Source organism: Carassius auratus, unplaced genomic scaffold, assembly GCF_003368295.1.
Source record: "Carassius auratus strain Wakin unplaced genomic scaffold, ASM336829v1 scaf_tig00037207, whole genome shotgun sequence".
NCBI lineage: Eukaryota > Metazoa > Chordata > Actinopteri > Cypriniformes > Cyprinidae > Carassius > Carassius auratus.
In genome coordinates, this window is record NW_020526363.1 from 53,646 (window position 1) to 70,608 (window position 16,963).

At 44.9% G+C, this 16,963-nt stretch overlaps 4 non-coding genes and 2 pseudogenes across 4 annotated transcripts; all 6 read left to right on the top strand.

Moving 5' to 3' along the window:
- Window positions 1-3,207: 3,207 nt before the first annotated feature.
- LOC113082936 (uncharacterized) lies at window positions 3,208-3,382 on the top strand (annotated as a pseudogene).
- A 374-nt stretch (window positions 3,383-3,756) lies between these two features.
- On the top strand, window positions 3,757-3,920 carry LOC113082943 (U1 spliceosomal RNA). The gene has a single exon (XR_003282992.1). It is a non-coding gene; the product is annotated as a U1 spliceosomal RNA (small nuclear RNA).
- A 2,487-nt stretch (window positions 3,921-6,407) lies between these two features.
- Window positions 6,408-6,598, top strand: LOC113082930 (U2 spliceosomal RNA). The gene has a single exon (XR_003282987.1). It is a non-coding gene; the product is annotated as a U2 spliceosomal RNA (small nuclear RNA).
- A 374-nt stretch (window positions 6,599-6,972) lies between these two features.
- LOC113082927 (U1 spliceosomal RNA) lies at window positions 6,973-7,136 on the top strand. Its single transcript, XR_003282984.1, has one exon. It is a non-coding gene; the product is annotated as a U1 spliceosomal RNA (small nuclear RNA).
- A 7,387-nt stretch (window positions 7,137-14,523) lies between these two features.
- Window positions 14,524-14,699, top strand: LOC113082935 (uncharacterized; annotated as a pseudogene).
- Window positions 14,700-15,071: 372 nt separating this feature from the next.
- LOC113082928 (U1 spliceosomal RNA) lies at window positions 15,072-15,235 on the top strand. Its single transcript, XR_003282985.1, has one exon. It is a non-coding gene; the product is annotated as a U1 spliceosomal RNA (small nuclear RNA).
- Window positions 15,236-16,963: the final 1,728 nt, after the last annotated feature.

A 16,963-nucleotide genomic window follows, 5' to 3' on the forward strand; every position in this document is an offset into this window, starting at 1 on the left:
TTCACTGCCCATGGGTGTGACGGTAGGGGGAGGGCTGTGGAAGCTGAACTGTTCCCTGTTGGAAGACAAGAATGTAATTTTAGAATATAGGGAACAGTTCAGCCAATGGCAGACCCTCCAAGACTTTTATGATACACGTGCACAGTGGTGGGAGATGGTAAAGGACCGGACGAGACAGTTTTTTAGAAAGATAGGGAAAGAAAAGAAGAGTAGGGAAAAGAAATGCATGTTGGGGTTGCAAAAAAGACTACAAAGGTATTTTAATCTTTTAAATAATGGTTTTGATTTTAACAATGAAATCCAGGATGTAAAAAAGGAAATGTCAGTTTTAGCCAATATAGAAAGTAAAGGGGTCCTTTTAAGAAGCAAAGAGAGAGAAATTGAAGAAGGGGAAAAGTGTACCAGATATTTTTTTAAGAAAATAATAACAAGGGGTGGGGGGTTAACCAGGGTTAAAACAGGGGATAGGGAGGTTAACACAACAAAAGAGATTTTAGAGGATGTGGAAAAATTTTATGGGGCTTTATATAGTTTTAAAAAGGTACACTCAGACACCGTAAAAGAAGTTTTAAATTTTGTTGAGAAAAGGGTCGACTGTCAAAATGAGATTTTAGCCCAAGATTTGAACATTTTAGAAACCCAAAAAGCTCTTGGAGGTTTTAAAAAGGGGAAGTCCCCAGGAGTGGATGGACTTCCCCTGGAGTTTTATCTAACATTTTGGGACATTTTAGGACAAGAGCTTTTGACAGTTTTTAAAGAGTTTGAGACCCTCGACAGACTTCCAGACAGTTTTAGAATAGGGATAGTTTCTTTACTTCACAAAAAAGGTGACCGGACTGACTTAAAAAACTGGAGACCCATAACACTTTTAAATTTCGATTATAAACTTTTTAGCAAAGTTTTAGCAACACGCATGTCAACTGTTTTAGAGGACGTGATTCACCCGGATCAAGCTTGTTCTGTGCCCGGAAGAAAGATAACAGACAACCTAGTGCTGATTAGAGACGCCATCTGTTACGCGAGAGACAGAAATATTCGGCTAGTAGTCCTAAATTTAGATTTTGAAAAAGCATTTGATCGAGTCTCGCACCAGTACCTCTTCCAGGTTCTGGAGAAAATGGGGTTTCCAAAGAGGTTTATAGCCTGGGTGGGACTGCTGTACAAGGGAATAGTCAGCAAAATTCTAATAAATGGGCATCTTTCCAAAGCTGTGAACATACACAGTGGTGTCCGTCAGGGATGTCCTTTATCTCCTCTTCTGTATGTGGCTTGCATCGAGCCACTGGCACAGATCTTGAGAAGGGACAAATGGATCAAAGGACTGGACGTTCCTGGGACGGGGGGACTGACGGCGACCTGTGTTTTATATATGGACGACGTAACTCTTTTAGCCACAGACGTTTTATCAATACGAAGAGCACTGGACTTGACTGACTGGTACGGTCGGGCCTCGGGCGCCAAACTCAATAGAAACAAGTCCGAGGCCCAGCTCTTCGGGCCGTGGGGAGACGTGGACACAGGAGGACTTGATTTGGTTTTTAAAGACAACGATTTTAAGATTTTAGGCGTTAAATTTGATAAAGACGGGGGTGGACGGGAAAACTGGACTGACTTGTTAGGGAAAGTTAGGAAAAGACTGGGGTTTTGGGGACTAAGACAGATGACGATGGAAGGCAAGGTTTTAATTTTTAAATCTGTGATTTTACCTCTGATTTTACTTGTCTGTTCTGTTTTTAGCCCCCCTCGGTGGTTCCTGGGGAAACTGGAGAGGGCGGTGTTTTACTTCCTGTGGGGGTCCAAGTGGGAGCGCCTGAAGAGGGAGACCATCAAGAAAAGGCCGGAGAACGGTGGAAAAGGCCTCCCAGACCCCCACCTGTTTTTAGGCAGCCGCTTCACCGCCCTGCACATTAGTTATGCCACGACCCCATCCAAAGAAAACAAGACGGCTGCAATGGCGCGATTTTGGATGGGGTCTTACCTACGAACACTGAAAATTTTACCAGTGGACTTGAAAACCCCAGTGTCTTTTAACTTGCCCAAAGAGTACAGTTTTATAAAAAAGTTTTTAAAGAAATACCTTTTAGAGAGTGAAGATGTCACCATTTTAACTCAACACAAGTCTCTCATCTCTGTTGTGCAGGACCGGGAACCGGTGAGTCCAGTTCCGGGCCTCACACCAAGTGAGGCCAAACAGGTTTGGCGGAACGCGGCTCACCCCGCTCTCCAGAACAGGCACAAGGACTTATCGTGGATGGTGGCTCATGAGATCCTCCCGGTCAGGGCGGTTATGCACTCCAGAGGCATGGCCAAGAACCCCATCTGCCCGCGGTCCGGCTGCAATTCCCCGGAGACCGTCCACCACCTGCTCTGGGAGTGCAGCACTGCGCGGGACCTGTGGGCCAAGACCGGCCCCCTGTATTTCCCGTGCCTACCAGCGGGTGGGGCCCAGTTCGGGTACCAGCTCGCCATCCTTGGGGTGGGCCGGGGCTTGAAGGACTTGACGGCACAGAAATTTACCTCGCTCTGGCTCACCCTCAACGTCATCAAGGATGCCATCTGGGCCACCAGAAACCTGCTGGTGGGGAAGCGCGTTACGGTAACCCTCCATGCATGCGAGCTAAAGGTAACATCAATGCTGCAGGGGTACCGGACGACGATATTCGGACGGGGGGGCCGGGGTCGCACGGAGAGGGTCCCGGCAGGCACCGACCCTGGCCGCCCGTAGATGCACCCTCACCACTCTGGCTACGGGAACAGCGGGCCAGCGGGCCGGAGGAGAGGGGATCTCCGCTGAGTCCATAAAGTAGCATCTCATGTCCCTGTTCTGGAGAGTGGGGTGATGACCCACTTGATAAGGACTCACCCCCGGTCTTGCACAATAGATGATTTTTAATTGGTGTTTTTTATTGTTTTATCATGAAAGAGGTTTTATTAACATATATATATACGAGGCTTGTTTGCTTTTTTTAAAATTTGTATTTTACTTTTGGAACTGACCGCACCTTTTAAACACACCTCAATAATGGACTTTTAAAAACAAGCAAAACACTGTGGTTTTAATCAAATGCTTTTTAACAATGATTGTTTCTTTCATTTTACCATGTGTATTTATTATATATTATATTGCTTGTTTTAATGTGTGATTAAAAAGAAAATGTTGTGTGAAAAAGAAAAAATGCAAATGGAAAAAATGTAAATGGTGACAATAAAACTTTTTCGAAAGAAAAAATCTGTTCTTATCAGTTTAATATCTGATACGTCCCCCGTCCGGGGACTACATATTAAATGGATTTTTAGATCACGGAGCTGGAGCCGGGGCTTGCTCCGTCCACTCCATGCATCGGCCTGGTATTGCAGTGTCTCCAGGAACGGTGTGCTTTCCCTTTTTGGGGATTGCCATTTATTGTGTCGAATAGCAGAACAAGGAATGAGAGCTGCCATTGCAGATGCTGTGGTTTATTGCAAACTTTTTTCCTGATGTGTCCACCTGGGGTCTTGGACTCTTCCACTAACGATGCACCCACCTGAGGTCTTGAAGTCTTTCACAGACGAGGTGACGCATCGAATCAGGTGTGTTTGTTTAAAGAGAGTCATCTAAAACTGGCGTTGGGAAGCACCGGCCCATGAGCTTGGCAGTTTCCAGGCCAGTAACGGAAGGCACCCGTCCTTCCTTTCCTGGAGGGGGGGCGGAGGGCTAACCGTTGGTGAGGATGGTAGAGATGCAAATCACACCTCTGGCTGACCGCCTGGGCCTTCATACTTACCTGGCAGGGGAGACACCATGATCAAGAAGGCGGTTCACCCAGGGCGAGGCTTGTCCATTGCACTCCGGCCATGCTGACCCCTGCGAATTCCCCAAATGCGGGAATCTCGACTGCATAATTTATGGTAGTGGGGGACTGCGTTCGCGCTCTCCCCTGAAATTGTTGGTGAAACAAAGCAGAAGAGGTTTTTACAGTTTTTTATTTATTTTCCTTTCAGAATGGGGAGTTCTGTCACATGCGAGATATGTGTTGTGCGCCTGTGAAACAAAGTCACTTGCGCTCTTGAAAAATCGGACCCTGGTGGGTAGTTTAGTTCGAACATAGCGCAGACCTTACTTTGAAAGTAGATTGGACTGACTGCAGCCTAGCTGTAACTGTCTCCATGTTGTTTGGTTGTCCTTTTTTTCGATTCGTATTAATTTTGTTGTCGCTTACAGCGACACCTAGTGGCCTGTCGCCGCGCCCTTTTTCACCTGGCCTCGGACTGAGCCCCTGCACAGGTGTGCCGATTTGGGTGAAGGGATCTCACTCCTTCCTGGAGTTATAGCCATTCGAGCCACCTCGGACACGCCACCTTAGCACGCTTTGAGGTCCCCTCGCCAAGGTGAATGGAAATTTCCTATTTTTTTGGATGATTATTGACAGTCAGACTCCAGAGAAGCTTTCTGTGCTGATTTGGGTGGGACTGGGCCAAATACCTGGCGCCAGGTTGCAAAAGAAGGTTTTCGACAAAATCCAAAATACCCGAAAATTTCGTCAGAGCGACGGGCCAATCTGAGACCTGCGTTTCGTTCGGCTCGAGCCAAGGATTCCGATGACACAAGGCACGTGGCTCTGCGACCAACCGTTTGGGAGTTACGAGCGATGCCGTACTTTCCGTCGCTGCAGTTCCACCGTCAGGCCGATCGGGACAAGGCCCGGTGACGTTGCAGAAAGGGGAGGGTACTACCATCCCGCAGTGTTGCAGGTGTTTTCATCTTTGTTTGATTGTCCTTTTACATTACTTTTTCCCTATTTTTCAGCTTACGCCGCCACCTAGTGGCCTGTCGCCGCGCCCTTTTTCACCTGGCCTCGGACTGAGCCCCTGCACAGGTGTGCCGATTTGGGTGAAGGGATCTCACTCCTTCCTGGAGTTATAGCCATTCGAGCCACCTCGGACACGCCACCTTAGCACGTTTTGAGGTCCCCTCGCCAAGGTGAATGGAAATGTCCTCTTTTTTTGGATGATTATTGACACTCAGACTCCAGAGAAGCTTTCTGTGCTGATTTGGGTGGGACTGGGCCAAATACCTGGCGCCAGGTTGCAAAAGAAGGTTTTCGACAAAATCCAAAATACCCGAAAATTTCGTCAGAGCGACGGGCCAATCTGAGACCTGCGTCTCGTTCGGCTCGAGCCAAGGATTCCGGTGACATAAGGCACGTGGCTCTGCGACCAACCGTTTGGGAGTTACGAGCCATGCCGTACTTTCCGTCAGGCCGATCGGGACGAGGCCCGGTGACGTTGTAGACAGGGGAGGGTACTACCCAGATAGCACACTTACGTCTGCAAGATGTCTGTTAAAGAACTGTTGATCTGGAAAGCATCTGCCATCTACAAACGTCTGACATACGCCTTTCAGATGTCAGTTTTATATACCTTCTAAATCATAAACATCTAAAAGACATCTAATTGACATCTATCTGACATCTAAAAGGCAGTGTTGGGGAGTAACTAGTTACATGTAACAGCATTACGTAATTTAATTACAAAATGAATGTAACTGTAATTAGTTACAGTTACGAAGAAAAAATTAGTAATTAAATTAAAGTTACTTATGAAATTTTTAACGATTACAAAGGCAATTACATTTGAATATTTACACACATCCACATACAGATTTCACTGATTTCTTTCCCAAATTGCACTGACTGTTCTGAGACATACGCCCTAATAATTTCCAGAATTTTAACAGAATTTTTTGTTTTTCCCAGTCCGCCCTTCCTGTAAATTAATGGCAAAAACATGCAGTTTCATTTAATACAAATAGGCCTACTGAAGCTTGCAGTGTTGTCAGCCTCTGCCGCCTCAATATAGGAGTACATGAGCACATAAACATCATTTCTAGAACTGCTCTGTGTCACGTCATGCATTTTACCTATCATATCATATACAAAGAGACAGCAGTTTAAAAAAACACCAATGTTTCAGGAGTTTATTATACAGGAATGACACATGCTTATTAGATAACTGTATTTGAGTTGATGTATATGTTTTTATTTATTATTATTTAATTTTCACAAATTTAGAAAAGTAATCTAAAAGTACTCAAAAGTAATTAGTTACATTACTTTAATAAAGTAATTGAAAAAGTTATACTACTATAACATTTTAAACAGGGTAACTTGTAATCTGTAACCTATTACATTTCCAAAGTAACCTTCCAAACACTGCTAAAAGGAGACGTCCAATAGACGTATTGCAGATGAGCAAACAGCCTTAAAACTACATCTTGCAGATGTAAATTCATATGTCAAATAGACGTCTCCTAGATGTATGTGTGCTATCAGGGTACCATCCCCCAGCGTTTTTAGGTCTCCCAAAACTTACCAAAGCCGAGATGGGCATCGCCGTGTCCGGCTTCCTCCCTGCTGCGTCTTAGCAGCATCGCTTCTCGGCCTTTTGGCTAAGATCAAGTGTAGTATCTGTTCTTATCAGTTTAATATCTGATACGTCCCCCGTCCGGGGACTACATATTAAATGGATTTTTAGATCACGGAGCTGGAGCCGGGGCTTGCTCCGTCCACTCCATGCATCGGCCTGGTATTGCAGTGTCTCCAGGAACGGTGTGCTTTCCCTTTTTGGGGATTGCCATTTATTGTGTCGAATAGCAGAACAAGGAATGAGAGCTGCCATTGCAGATGCTGTGGTTTATTGCAAACTTTTTTCCTGATGTGTCCACCTGGGGTCTTGGACTCTTCCACTAACGATGCACCCACCTGAGGTCTTGAAGTCTTTCACAGACGAGGTGACGCATCGAATCAGGTGTGTTTGTTTAAAGAGAGTCATCTAAAACTGGCGTTGGGAAGCACCGGCCCATGAGCTTGGCAGTTTCCAGGCCAGTAACGGAAGGCACCCGTCCTTCCTTTCCTGGAGGGGGGGCGGAGGGCTAACCGTTGGTGAGGATGGTAGAGATGCAAATCACACCTCTGGCTGACCGCCTGGGCCTTCATACTTACCTGGCAGGGGAGACACCATGATCAAGAAGGCGGTTCACCCAGGGCGAGGCTTGTCCATTGCACTCCGGCCATGCTGACCCCTGCGAATTCCCCAAATGCGGGAATCTCGACTGCATAATTTATGGTAGTGGGGGACTGCGTTCGCGCTCTCCCCTGAAATTGTTGGTGAAACAAAGCAGAAGAGGTTTTTACAGTTTTTTATTTATTTTCCTTTCAGAATGGGGAGTTCTGTCACATGCGAGATATGTGTTGTGCGCCTGTGAAACAAAGTCACTTGCGCTCTTGAAAAATCGGACCCTGGTGGGTAGTTTAGTTCGAACATAGCGCAGACCTTACTTTGAAAGTAGATTGGACTGACTGCAGCCTAGCTGTAACTGTCTCCATGTTGTTTGGTTGTCCTTTTTTTCGATTCGTATTAATTTTGTTGTCGCTTACAGCGACACCTAGTGGCCTGTCGCCGCGCCCTTTTTCACCTGGCCTCGGACTGAGCCCCTGCACAGGTGTGCCGATTTGGGTGAAGGGATCTCACTCCTTCCTGGAGTTATAGCCATTCGAGCCACCTCGGACACGCCACCTTAGCACGTTTTGAGGTCCCCTCGCCAAGGTGAATGGAAATGTCCTCTTTTTTTGGATGATTATTGACAGTCAGACTCCAGAGAAGCTTTCTGTGCTGATTTGGGTGGGACTGGGCCAAATACCTGGCGCCAGGTTGCAAAAGAAGGTTTTCGACAAAATCCAAAATACCCGAAAATTTCGTCAGAGCGACGGGCCAATCTGAGACCTGCGTCTCGTTTCGGCTCGAGCCAAGGATTCCGGTGACATAAGGCACGTGGCTCTGCGACCAACCGTTTGGGAGTTACGAGCCATGCCGTACTTTCCGTCAGGCCGATCGGGACGAGGCCCGGTGACGTTGTAGACAGGGGAGGGTACTACCCAGATAGCACACTTACGTCTGCAAGATGTCTGTTAAAGAACTGTTGATCTGGAAAGCATCTGCCATCTACAAACGTCTGACATACGCCTTTCAGATGTCAGTTTTATATACCTTCTAAATCATAAACATCTAAAAGACATCTAATTGACATCTATCTGACATCTAAAAGGCAGTGTTGGGGAGTAACTAGTTACATGTAACAGCATTACGTAATTTAATTACAAAATGAATGTAACTGTAATTAGTTACAGTTACGAAGAAAAAATTAGTAATTAAATTAAAGTTACTTATGAAATTTTTAACGATTACAAAGGCAATTACATTTGAATATTTACACACATCCACATACAGATTTCACTGATTTCTTTCCCAAATTGCACTGACTGTTCTGAGACATACGCCCTAATAATTTCCAGAATTTTAACAGAATTTTTTGTTTTTCCCAGTCCGCCCTTCCTGTAAATTAATGGCAAAAACATGCAGTTTCATTTAATACAAATAGGCCTACTGAAACTTGCAGTGTTGTCAGCCTCTGCCGCCTCAATATAGGAGTACATGAGCACATAAACATCATTTCTAGAACTGCTCTGTGTCACGTCATGCATTTTACCTATCATATCATATACAAAGAGACAGCAGTTTAAAAAAACACCAATGTTTCAGGAGTTTATTATACAGGAATGACACATGCTTATTAGATAACTGTATTTGAGTTGATGTATATGTTTTTATTTATTATTATTTAATTTTCACAAATTTAGAAAAGTAATCTAAAAGTACTCAAAAGTAATTAGTTACATTACTTTAATAAAGTAATTGAAAAAGTTATACTACTATAACATTTTAAACAGGGTAACTTGTAATCTGTAACCTATTACATTTCCAAAGTAACCTTCCAAACACTGCTAAAAGGAGACGTCCAATAGACGTATTGCAGATGAGCAAACAGCCTTAAAACTACATCTTGCAGATGTAAATTCATATGTCAAATAGACGTCTCCTAGATGTATGTGTGCTATCAGGGTACCATCCCCCAGCGTTTTTAGGTCTCCCAAAACTTACCAAAGCCGAGATGGGCATCGCCGTGTCCGGCTTCCTCCCTGCTGCGTCTTAGCAGCATCGCTTCTCGGCCTTTTGGCTAAGATCAAGTATCTTGTCGGACGGTTGAGACTGCGATCGCCTCTTGGAGGTTTCCTGACTCGAGATCCCTTCATATCTTGAGTCACACAACTTCGGGAGGTATATTGAACTCTGCTGCTTCGGGCTCCAACAAGTTTTAAGGTAAGGTCTTTTAATTATTTATTTTGTTATTATTGTATTTGTTGTTTTAAGTTTTTAGGCTGTTGGTGCCTCTATCATGTCGGCTGCCCGTGCCGGCGTGCGGAGGCACCACAGCGTGCGTTTTTTATTCAGGCAGGGTGAGGGGAAGCTCCTGGGAATGTCCCGTATGGACTTTTCCAGGAAGCTGATCCAAAAGACCTTAGCTTTTAAATGTGACGACCTGAATTGTTTGATGACTCTGCCCTTGAACAAAGGATTTGATGTTAGTTTTAAAACCGCTTCCCTACTTAGTGACTTTTGGCAAAGGTTTGAATCAGTTAAAGCCCAGTTTTCCATGTTCACTGTTGAGAAACTTTCTGATAACACACTTAAAACTGTGATTGTCAGGATGTTCAATGAAACCGTGACTGGAGATGATATTTGTGTTTGGTTGGGTAGATTTTGCACTGTTCGAGGCCAGCCTGTCAAAGTGTTAGATGAAGATGGCATTTGGACATGCTCCTGGCGAATTCCCATTAAACAATGGGAAGACGCTGGGGGCTACCAGGGCCTGAAGCATCTGCCTTCCATGATTGTGCTCGGAGAGAACAGAGGCTACATACATTATCAAGGAATGCCCAAACTCTGCAGAAAGTGTGGAAGGTTTGGTCATTTATCTGAAGCATGCCAAGAGTTAATCTGTGGGAAGTGTAGAGAAATTGGTCACAGTTTTGATGACTGTACCAATGGCAGACGGTGCAATCTTTGTGGAGAAACAAACCATCTCTACAGAGACTGCCCTAAAAGTTTTGCCAACAAGCTAAAAATGGCCGCCCCACATGGGCAACAAACGAAGGAACAAAGGAGAGAGGAGGCGGTCCCTGAGGTTTTGGCGGGAATTTCAAATTCCCAGCCGGCCTCAGGGATTGGGCAGGAAGGAGGAAGTGGGGCGGCCACAGGGGCGGAGGCAACGGAACAGGAAATGGTAATGGAAGGAAAGGAAAGTGAGGAAGAATCACTGGTAACAGTTTCGGATGGGGTGGAAGAATCCACCGGGAGTGAGACAGAGTGTTCACTCCCTAATGCTCAGGTGCAAAAAAGACCTGCGGGGTCTCCTCTGATTGTAATGGAGGAGAAAAAATCTAGGGCAGCATATAAGCTCGATAGTTCCGATTCGGTAGATCTGGAGCGCATGTGGCCCCTAGAGTCCCCAAATGAGGTTTCCTTTTTGCACATTAAGCTAACAGCATCATCGCCAAAGGAGCCACAAGAGGTTCCCTCTGTGGCCTCTGAAGCGACAGGCATTTGCCCTCCAGACCTCAGCTCATCTGGGGAAAAGGAAAGACAAATGCTACAAGATGTAACATGATTTTAATCATATTTTTGTAGTCTTTTTCTTGTCTTCTGTTTTAAATGCCTCATACCTTTTTAACCCTACTGCTCATGGCCCTCACCATCTCTACTATCAATGTCAGAAGTGTGAGGTCCACCATTAGAGCACAGAGTATTTTGTCCTTTTTAAAATCTTTTAAGTCAGATTTGTTTTTATTACAAGAGTGTTCTCTGCCCTTTTTAACTAGGTACACAAAAATGGAAGAGCTATGGTCCGCAGGAGCCTCCATATGGAGCGGATCAAATTTTAACAAAAACGACGGAGTTGCGGTTTTAATTAATAATCCTAACATCTTGGTGAAGGGCAGCACTGTGGTGAGGCAAGGCCGGGCACTTTTAGTAAATCTGACCTTTTTAGACAGGGATTTTAATGTTCTTAATGTATATGGTTTTACGGAAAAGAACGAAAGATATGAGCTTTTAGAAGACTTGCAACCCCACATGCTAGGTAGGGCTCCCCTAATGGTAGCAGGGGATTTTAATTGTGTTTTATCTAAAACAGACAGGAAAAGGGTAGGGGAGGATTTTAGAGTGGACAAAACGTCGGTTTTATTGCAGGGTTTAGTCAGAGATTTTAATTTAGTCGACTGTTTTAAAATTTTGCATCAAAGAGAGGAGGGCTTCACCTGGTTCAGTGGTGATGGTACCAAAGCCTCTCGAATCGACTACGTGTTTACAAGGGACTGCCCGCCAACCGATGCTACATTAACCCCCCTTTTTTTCTCTGATCACATGATGCTGTCTTGCACCCTTTCACTGCCCATGGGTGTGACGGTAGGGGGAGGGCTGTGGAAGCTGAACTGTTCCCTGTTGGAAGACAAGAATGTAATTTTAGAATATAGGGAACAGTTCAGCCAATGGCAGACCCTCCAAGACTTTTATGATACACGTGCACAGTGGTGGGAGATGGTAAAGGACCGGACGAGACAGTTTTTTAGAAAGATAGGGAAAGAAAAGAAGAGTAGGGAAAAGAAATGCATGTTGGGGTTGCAAAAAAGACTACAAAGGTATTTTAATCTTTTAAATAATGGTTTTGATTTTAACAATGAAATCCAGGATGTAAAAAAGGAAATGTCAGTTTTAGCCAATATAGAAAGTAAAGGGGTCCTTTTAAGAAGCAAAGAGAGAGAAATTGAAGAAGGGGAAAAGTGTACCAGATATTTTTTTAAGAAAATAATAACAAGGGGTGGGGGGTTAACCAGGGTTAAAACAGGGGATAGGGAGGTTAACACAACAAAAGAGATTTTAGAGGATGTGGAAAAATTTTATGGGGCTTTATATAGTTTTAAAAAGGTACACTCAGACACCGTAAAAGAAGTTTTAAATTTTGTTGAGAAAAGGGTCGACTGTCAAAATGAGATTTTAGCCCAAGATTTGAACATTTTAGAAACCCAAAAAGCTCTTGGAGGTTTTAAAAAGGGGAAGTCCCCAGGAGTGGATGGACTTCCCCTGGAGTTTTATCTAACATTTTGGGACATTTTAGGACAAGAGCTTTTGACAGTTTTTAAAGAGTTTGAGACCCTCGACAGACTTCCAGACAGTTTTAGAATAGGGATAGTTTCTTTACTTCACAAAAAAGGTGACCGGACTGACTTAAAAAACTGGAGACCCATAACACTTTTAAATTTCGATTATAAACTTTTTAGCAAAGTTTTAGCAACACGCATGTCAACTGTTTTAGAGGACGTGATTCACCCGGATCAAGCTTGTTCTGTGCCCGGAAGAAAGATAACAGACAACCTAGTGCTGATTAGAGACGCCATCTGTTACGCGAGAGACAGAAATATTCGGCTAGTAGTCCTAAATTTAGATTTTGAAAAAGCATTTGATCGAGTCTCGCACCAGTACCTCTTCCAGGTTCTGGAGAAAATGGGGTTTCCAAAGAGGTTTATAGCCTGGGTGGGACTGCTGTACAAGGGAATAGTCAGCAAAATTCTAATAAATGGGCATCTTTCCAAAGCTGTGAACATACACAGTGGTGTCCGTCAGGGATGTCCTTTATCTCCTCTTCTGTATGTGGCTTGCATCGAGCCACTGGCACAGATCTTGAGAAGGGACAAATGGATCAAAGGACTGGACGTTCCTGGGACGGGGGGACTGACGGCGACCTGTGTTTTATATATGGACGACGTAACTCTTTTAGCCACAGACGTTTTATCAATACGAAGAGCACTGGACTTGACTGACTGGTACGGTCGGGCCTCGGGCGCCAAACTCAATAGAAACAAGTCCGAGGCCCAGCTCTTCGGGCCGTGGGGAGACGTGGACACAGGAGGACTTGATTTGGTTTTTAAAGACAACGATTTTAAGATTTTAGGCGTTAAATTTGATAAAGACGGGGGTGGACGGGGAAAACTGGACTGACTTGTTAGGGAAAGTTAGGAAAAGACTGGGGTTTTGGGGACTAAGACAGATGACGATGGAAGGCAAGGTTTTAATTTTTAAATCTGTGATTTTACCTCTGATTTTACTTGTCTGTTCTGTTTTTAGCCCCCCTCGGTGGTTCCTGGGGAAACTGGAGAGGGCGGTGTTTTACTTCCTGTGGGGGTCCAAGTGGGAGCGCCTGAAGAGGGAGACCATCAAGAAAAGGCCGGAGAACGGTGGAAAAGGCCTCCCAGACCCCCACCTGTTTTTAGGCAGCCGCTTCACCGCCCTGCACATTAGTTATGCCATGACCCCATCCAAAGAAAACAAGACGGCTGCAATGGCGCGATTTTGGATGGGGTCTTACCTACGAACACTGAAAATTTTACCAGTGGACTTGAAAACCCCAGTGTCTTTTAACTTGCCCAAAGAGTACAGTTTTATAAAAAAGTTTTTAAAGAAATACCTTTTAGAGAGTGAAGATGTCACCATTTTAACTCAACACAAGTCTCTCATCTCTGTTGTGCAGGACCGGGAACCGGTGAGTCCAGTTCCGGGCCTCACACCAAGTGAGGCCAAACAGGTTTGGCGGAACGCGGCTCACCCCGCTCTCCAGAACAGGCACAAGGACTTATCGTGGATGGTGGCTCATGAGATCCTCCCGGTCAGGGCGGTTATGCACTCCAGAGGCATGGCCAAGAACCCCATCTGCCCGCGGTCCGGCTGCAATTCCCCGGAGACCGTCCACCACCTGCTCTGGGAGTGCAGCACTGCGCGGGACCTGTGGGCCAAGACCGGCCCCCTGTATTTCCCGTGCCTACCAGCGGGTGGGGCCCAGTTCGGGTACCAGCTCGCCATCCTTGGGGTGGGCCGGGGCTTGAAGGACTTGACGGCACAGAAATTTACCTCGCTCTGGCTCACCCTCAACGTCATCAAGGATGCCATCTGGGCCACCAGAAACCTGCTGGTGGGGAAGCGCGTTACGGTAACCCTCCATGCATGCGAGCTAAAGGTAACATCAATGCTGCAGGGGTACCGGACGACGATATTCGGACGGGGGGCGGGGTCGCACGGAGAGGGTCCCGGCAGGCACCGACCCTGGCCGCCCGTAGATGCACCCTCACCACTCTGGCTACGGGAACAGCGGGCCAGCGGGCCGGAGGAGAGGGGATCTCCGCTGAGTCCATAAAGTAGCATCTCATGTCCCTGTTCTGGAGAGTGGGGTGATGACCCACTTGATAAGGACTCACCCCCGGTCTTGCACAATAGATGATTTTTAATTGGTGTTTTTTATTGTTTTATCATGAAAGAGGTTTTATTAACATATATATACGAGGCTTGTTTGCTTTTTTTAAAATTTGTATTTTACTTTTGGAACTGACCGCACCTTTTAAACACACCTCAATAATGGACTTTTAAAAACAAGCAAAACACTGTGGTTTTAATCAAATGCTTTTTTAACAATGATTGTTTCTTTCATTTTACCATGTGTATTTATTATATATTATATTGCTTGTTTTAATGTGTGATTAAAAAGAAAATGTTGTGTGAAAAAGAAAAAATGCAAATGGAAAAAATGTAAATGGTGACAATAAAACTTTTTTCGAAAGAAAAAATCTGTTCTTATCAGTTTAATATCTGATACGTCCCCCGTCCGGGGACTACATATTAAATGGATTTTTAGATCACGGAGCTGGAGCCGGGGCTTGCTCCGTCCACTCCATGCATCGGCCTGGTATTGCAGTGTCTCCAGGAACGGTGTGCTTTCCCTTTTGGGGATTGCCATTTATTGTGTCGAATAGCAGAACAAGGAATGAGAGCTGCCATTGCAGATGCTGTGGTTTATTGCAAACTTTTTTCCTGATGTGTCCACCTGGGGTCTTGGACTCTTCCACTAACGATGCACCCACCTGAGGTCTTGAAGTCTTTCACAGACGAGGTGACGCATCGAATCAGGTGTGTTTGTTTAAAGAGAGTCATCTAAAACTGGCGTTGGGAAGCACCGGCCCATGAGCTTGGCAGTTTCCAGGCCAGTAACGGAAGGCACCCGTCCTTCCTTTCCTGGAGGGGGGCGGAGGGCTAACCGTTGGTGAGGATGGTAGAGATGCAAATCACACCTCTGGCTGACCGCCTGGGCCTTCATACTTACCTGGCAGGGGAGACACCATGATCAAGAAGGCGGTTCACCCAGGGCGAGGCTTGTCCATTGCACTCCGGCCATGCTGACCCCTGCGAATTCCCCAAATGCGGGAATCTCGACTGCATAATTTATGGTAGTGGGGGACTGCGTTCGCGCTCTCCCCTGAAATTGTTGGTGAAACAAAGCAGAAGAGGTTTTTACAGTTTTTTATTTATTTTCCTTTCAGAATGGGGAGTTCTGTCACATGCGAGATATGTGTTGTGCGCCTGTGAAACAAAGTCACTTGCGCTCTTGAAAAATCGGACCCTGGTGGGTAGTTTAGTTCGAACATAGCGCAGACCTTACTTTGAAAGTAGATTGGACTGACTGCAGCCTAGCTGTAACTGTCTCCATGTTGTTTGGTTGTCCTTTTTTTCGATTCGTATTAATTTTGTTGTCGCTTACAGCGACACCTAGTGGCCTGTCGCCGCGCCCTTTTTCACCTGGCCTCGGACTGAGCCCCTGCACAGGTGTGCCGATTTGGGTGAAGGGATCTCACTCCTTCCTGGAGTTATAGCCATTCGAGCCACCTCGGACACGCCACCTTAGCACGCTTTGAGGTCCCCTCGCCAAGGTGAATGGAAATTTCCTCTTTTTTGGATGATTATTGACAGTCAGACTCCAGAGAAGCTTTCTGTGCTGATTTGGGTGGGACTGGGCCAAATACCTGGCGCCAGGTTGCAAAAGAAGGTTTTCGACAAAATCCAAAATACCCGAAAATTTCGTCAGAGCGACGGGCCAATCTGAGACCTGCGTCTCGTTTCGGCTCGAGCCAAGGATTCCGGTGACATAAGGCACGTGGCTCTGCGACCAACCGTTTGGGAGTTACGAGCCATGCCGTACTTTCCGTCAGGGCCGATCGGGACGAGGCCCGGTGACGTTGTAGACAGGGGAGGGTACTACCCAGATAGCACACTTACGTCTGCAAGATGTCTGTTAAAGAAACTGTTGATCTGGAAAGCATCTGCCATCTACAAACGTCTGACATACGCCTTTCAGATGTCAGTTTTATATACTTCTAAATCATAAACATCTAAAAGACATCTAATTGACATCTATCTGACATCTAAAAGGCAGTGTTGGGGAGTAACTAGTTACATGTAACAGCATTACGTAATTTAATTACAAAATGAATGTAACTGTAATTAGTTACAGTTACGAAGAAAAATTAGTAATTAAATTAAAGTTACTTATGAAATTTTTAACGATTACAAAGGCAATTACATTTGAATATTACACACATCCACATACAGATTTCACTGATTTCTTTCCCAAATTGCACTGACTGTTCTGAGACATACGCCCTAATAATTTCCAGAATTTTAACAGAATTTTTTGTTTTTCCCAGTCCGCCCTTCCTGTAAATTAATGGCAAAAACATGCAGTTTCATTTAATACAAATAGGCCTACTGAAGCTTGCAGTGTTGTCAGCCTCTGCCGCCTCAATATAGGAGTACATGAGCACATAAACATCATTTCTAGAACTGCTCTGTGTCACGTCATGCATTTACCTATCATATCATATACAAAGAGACAGCAGTTTAAAAAAACACCATGTTTCAGGAGTTTATTATACAGGAATGACACATGCTTATTAGATAACTGTATTTGAGTTGATGTATATGTTTTTATTTATTATATTTAATTTTCACAAATTTAGAAAAGTAATCTAAAAGTACTCAAAAGTAATTAGTTACATTACTTTAATAAAAAGTAATTGAAAAAGTTATACTACCTAATTTAAACAGGGTAACATTGTAATCTGTAACCTATTCATTTCCAAAGTACCTTCCAAACAACTGCTAAAAGGAGACGTCCAATAGACGTATTGCAGATGAGCAAACAGCCTTAAAA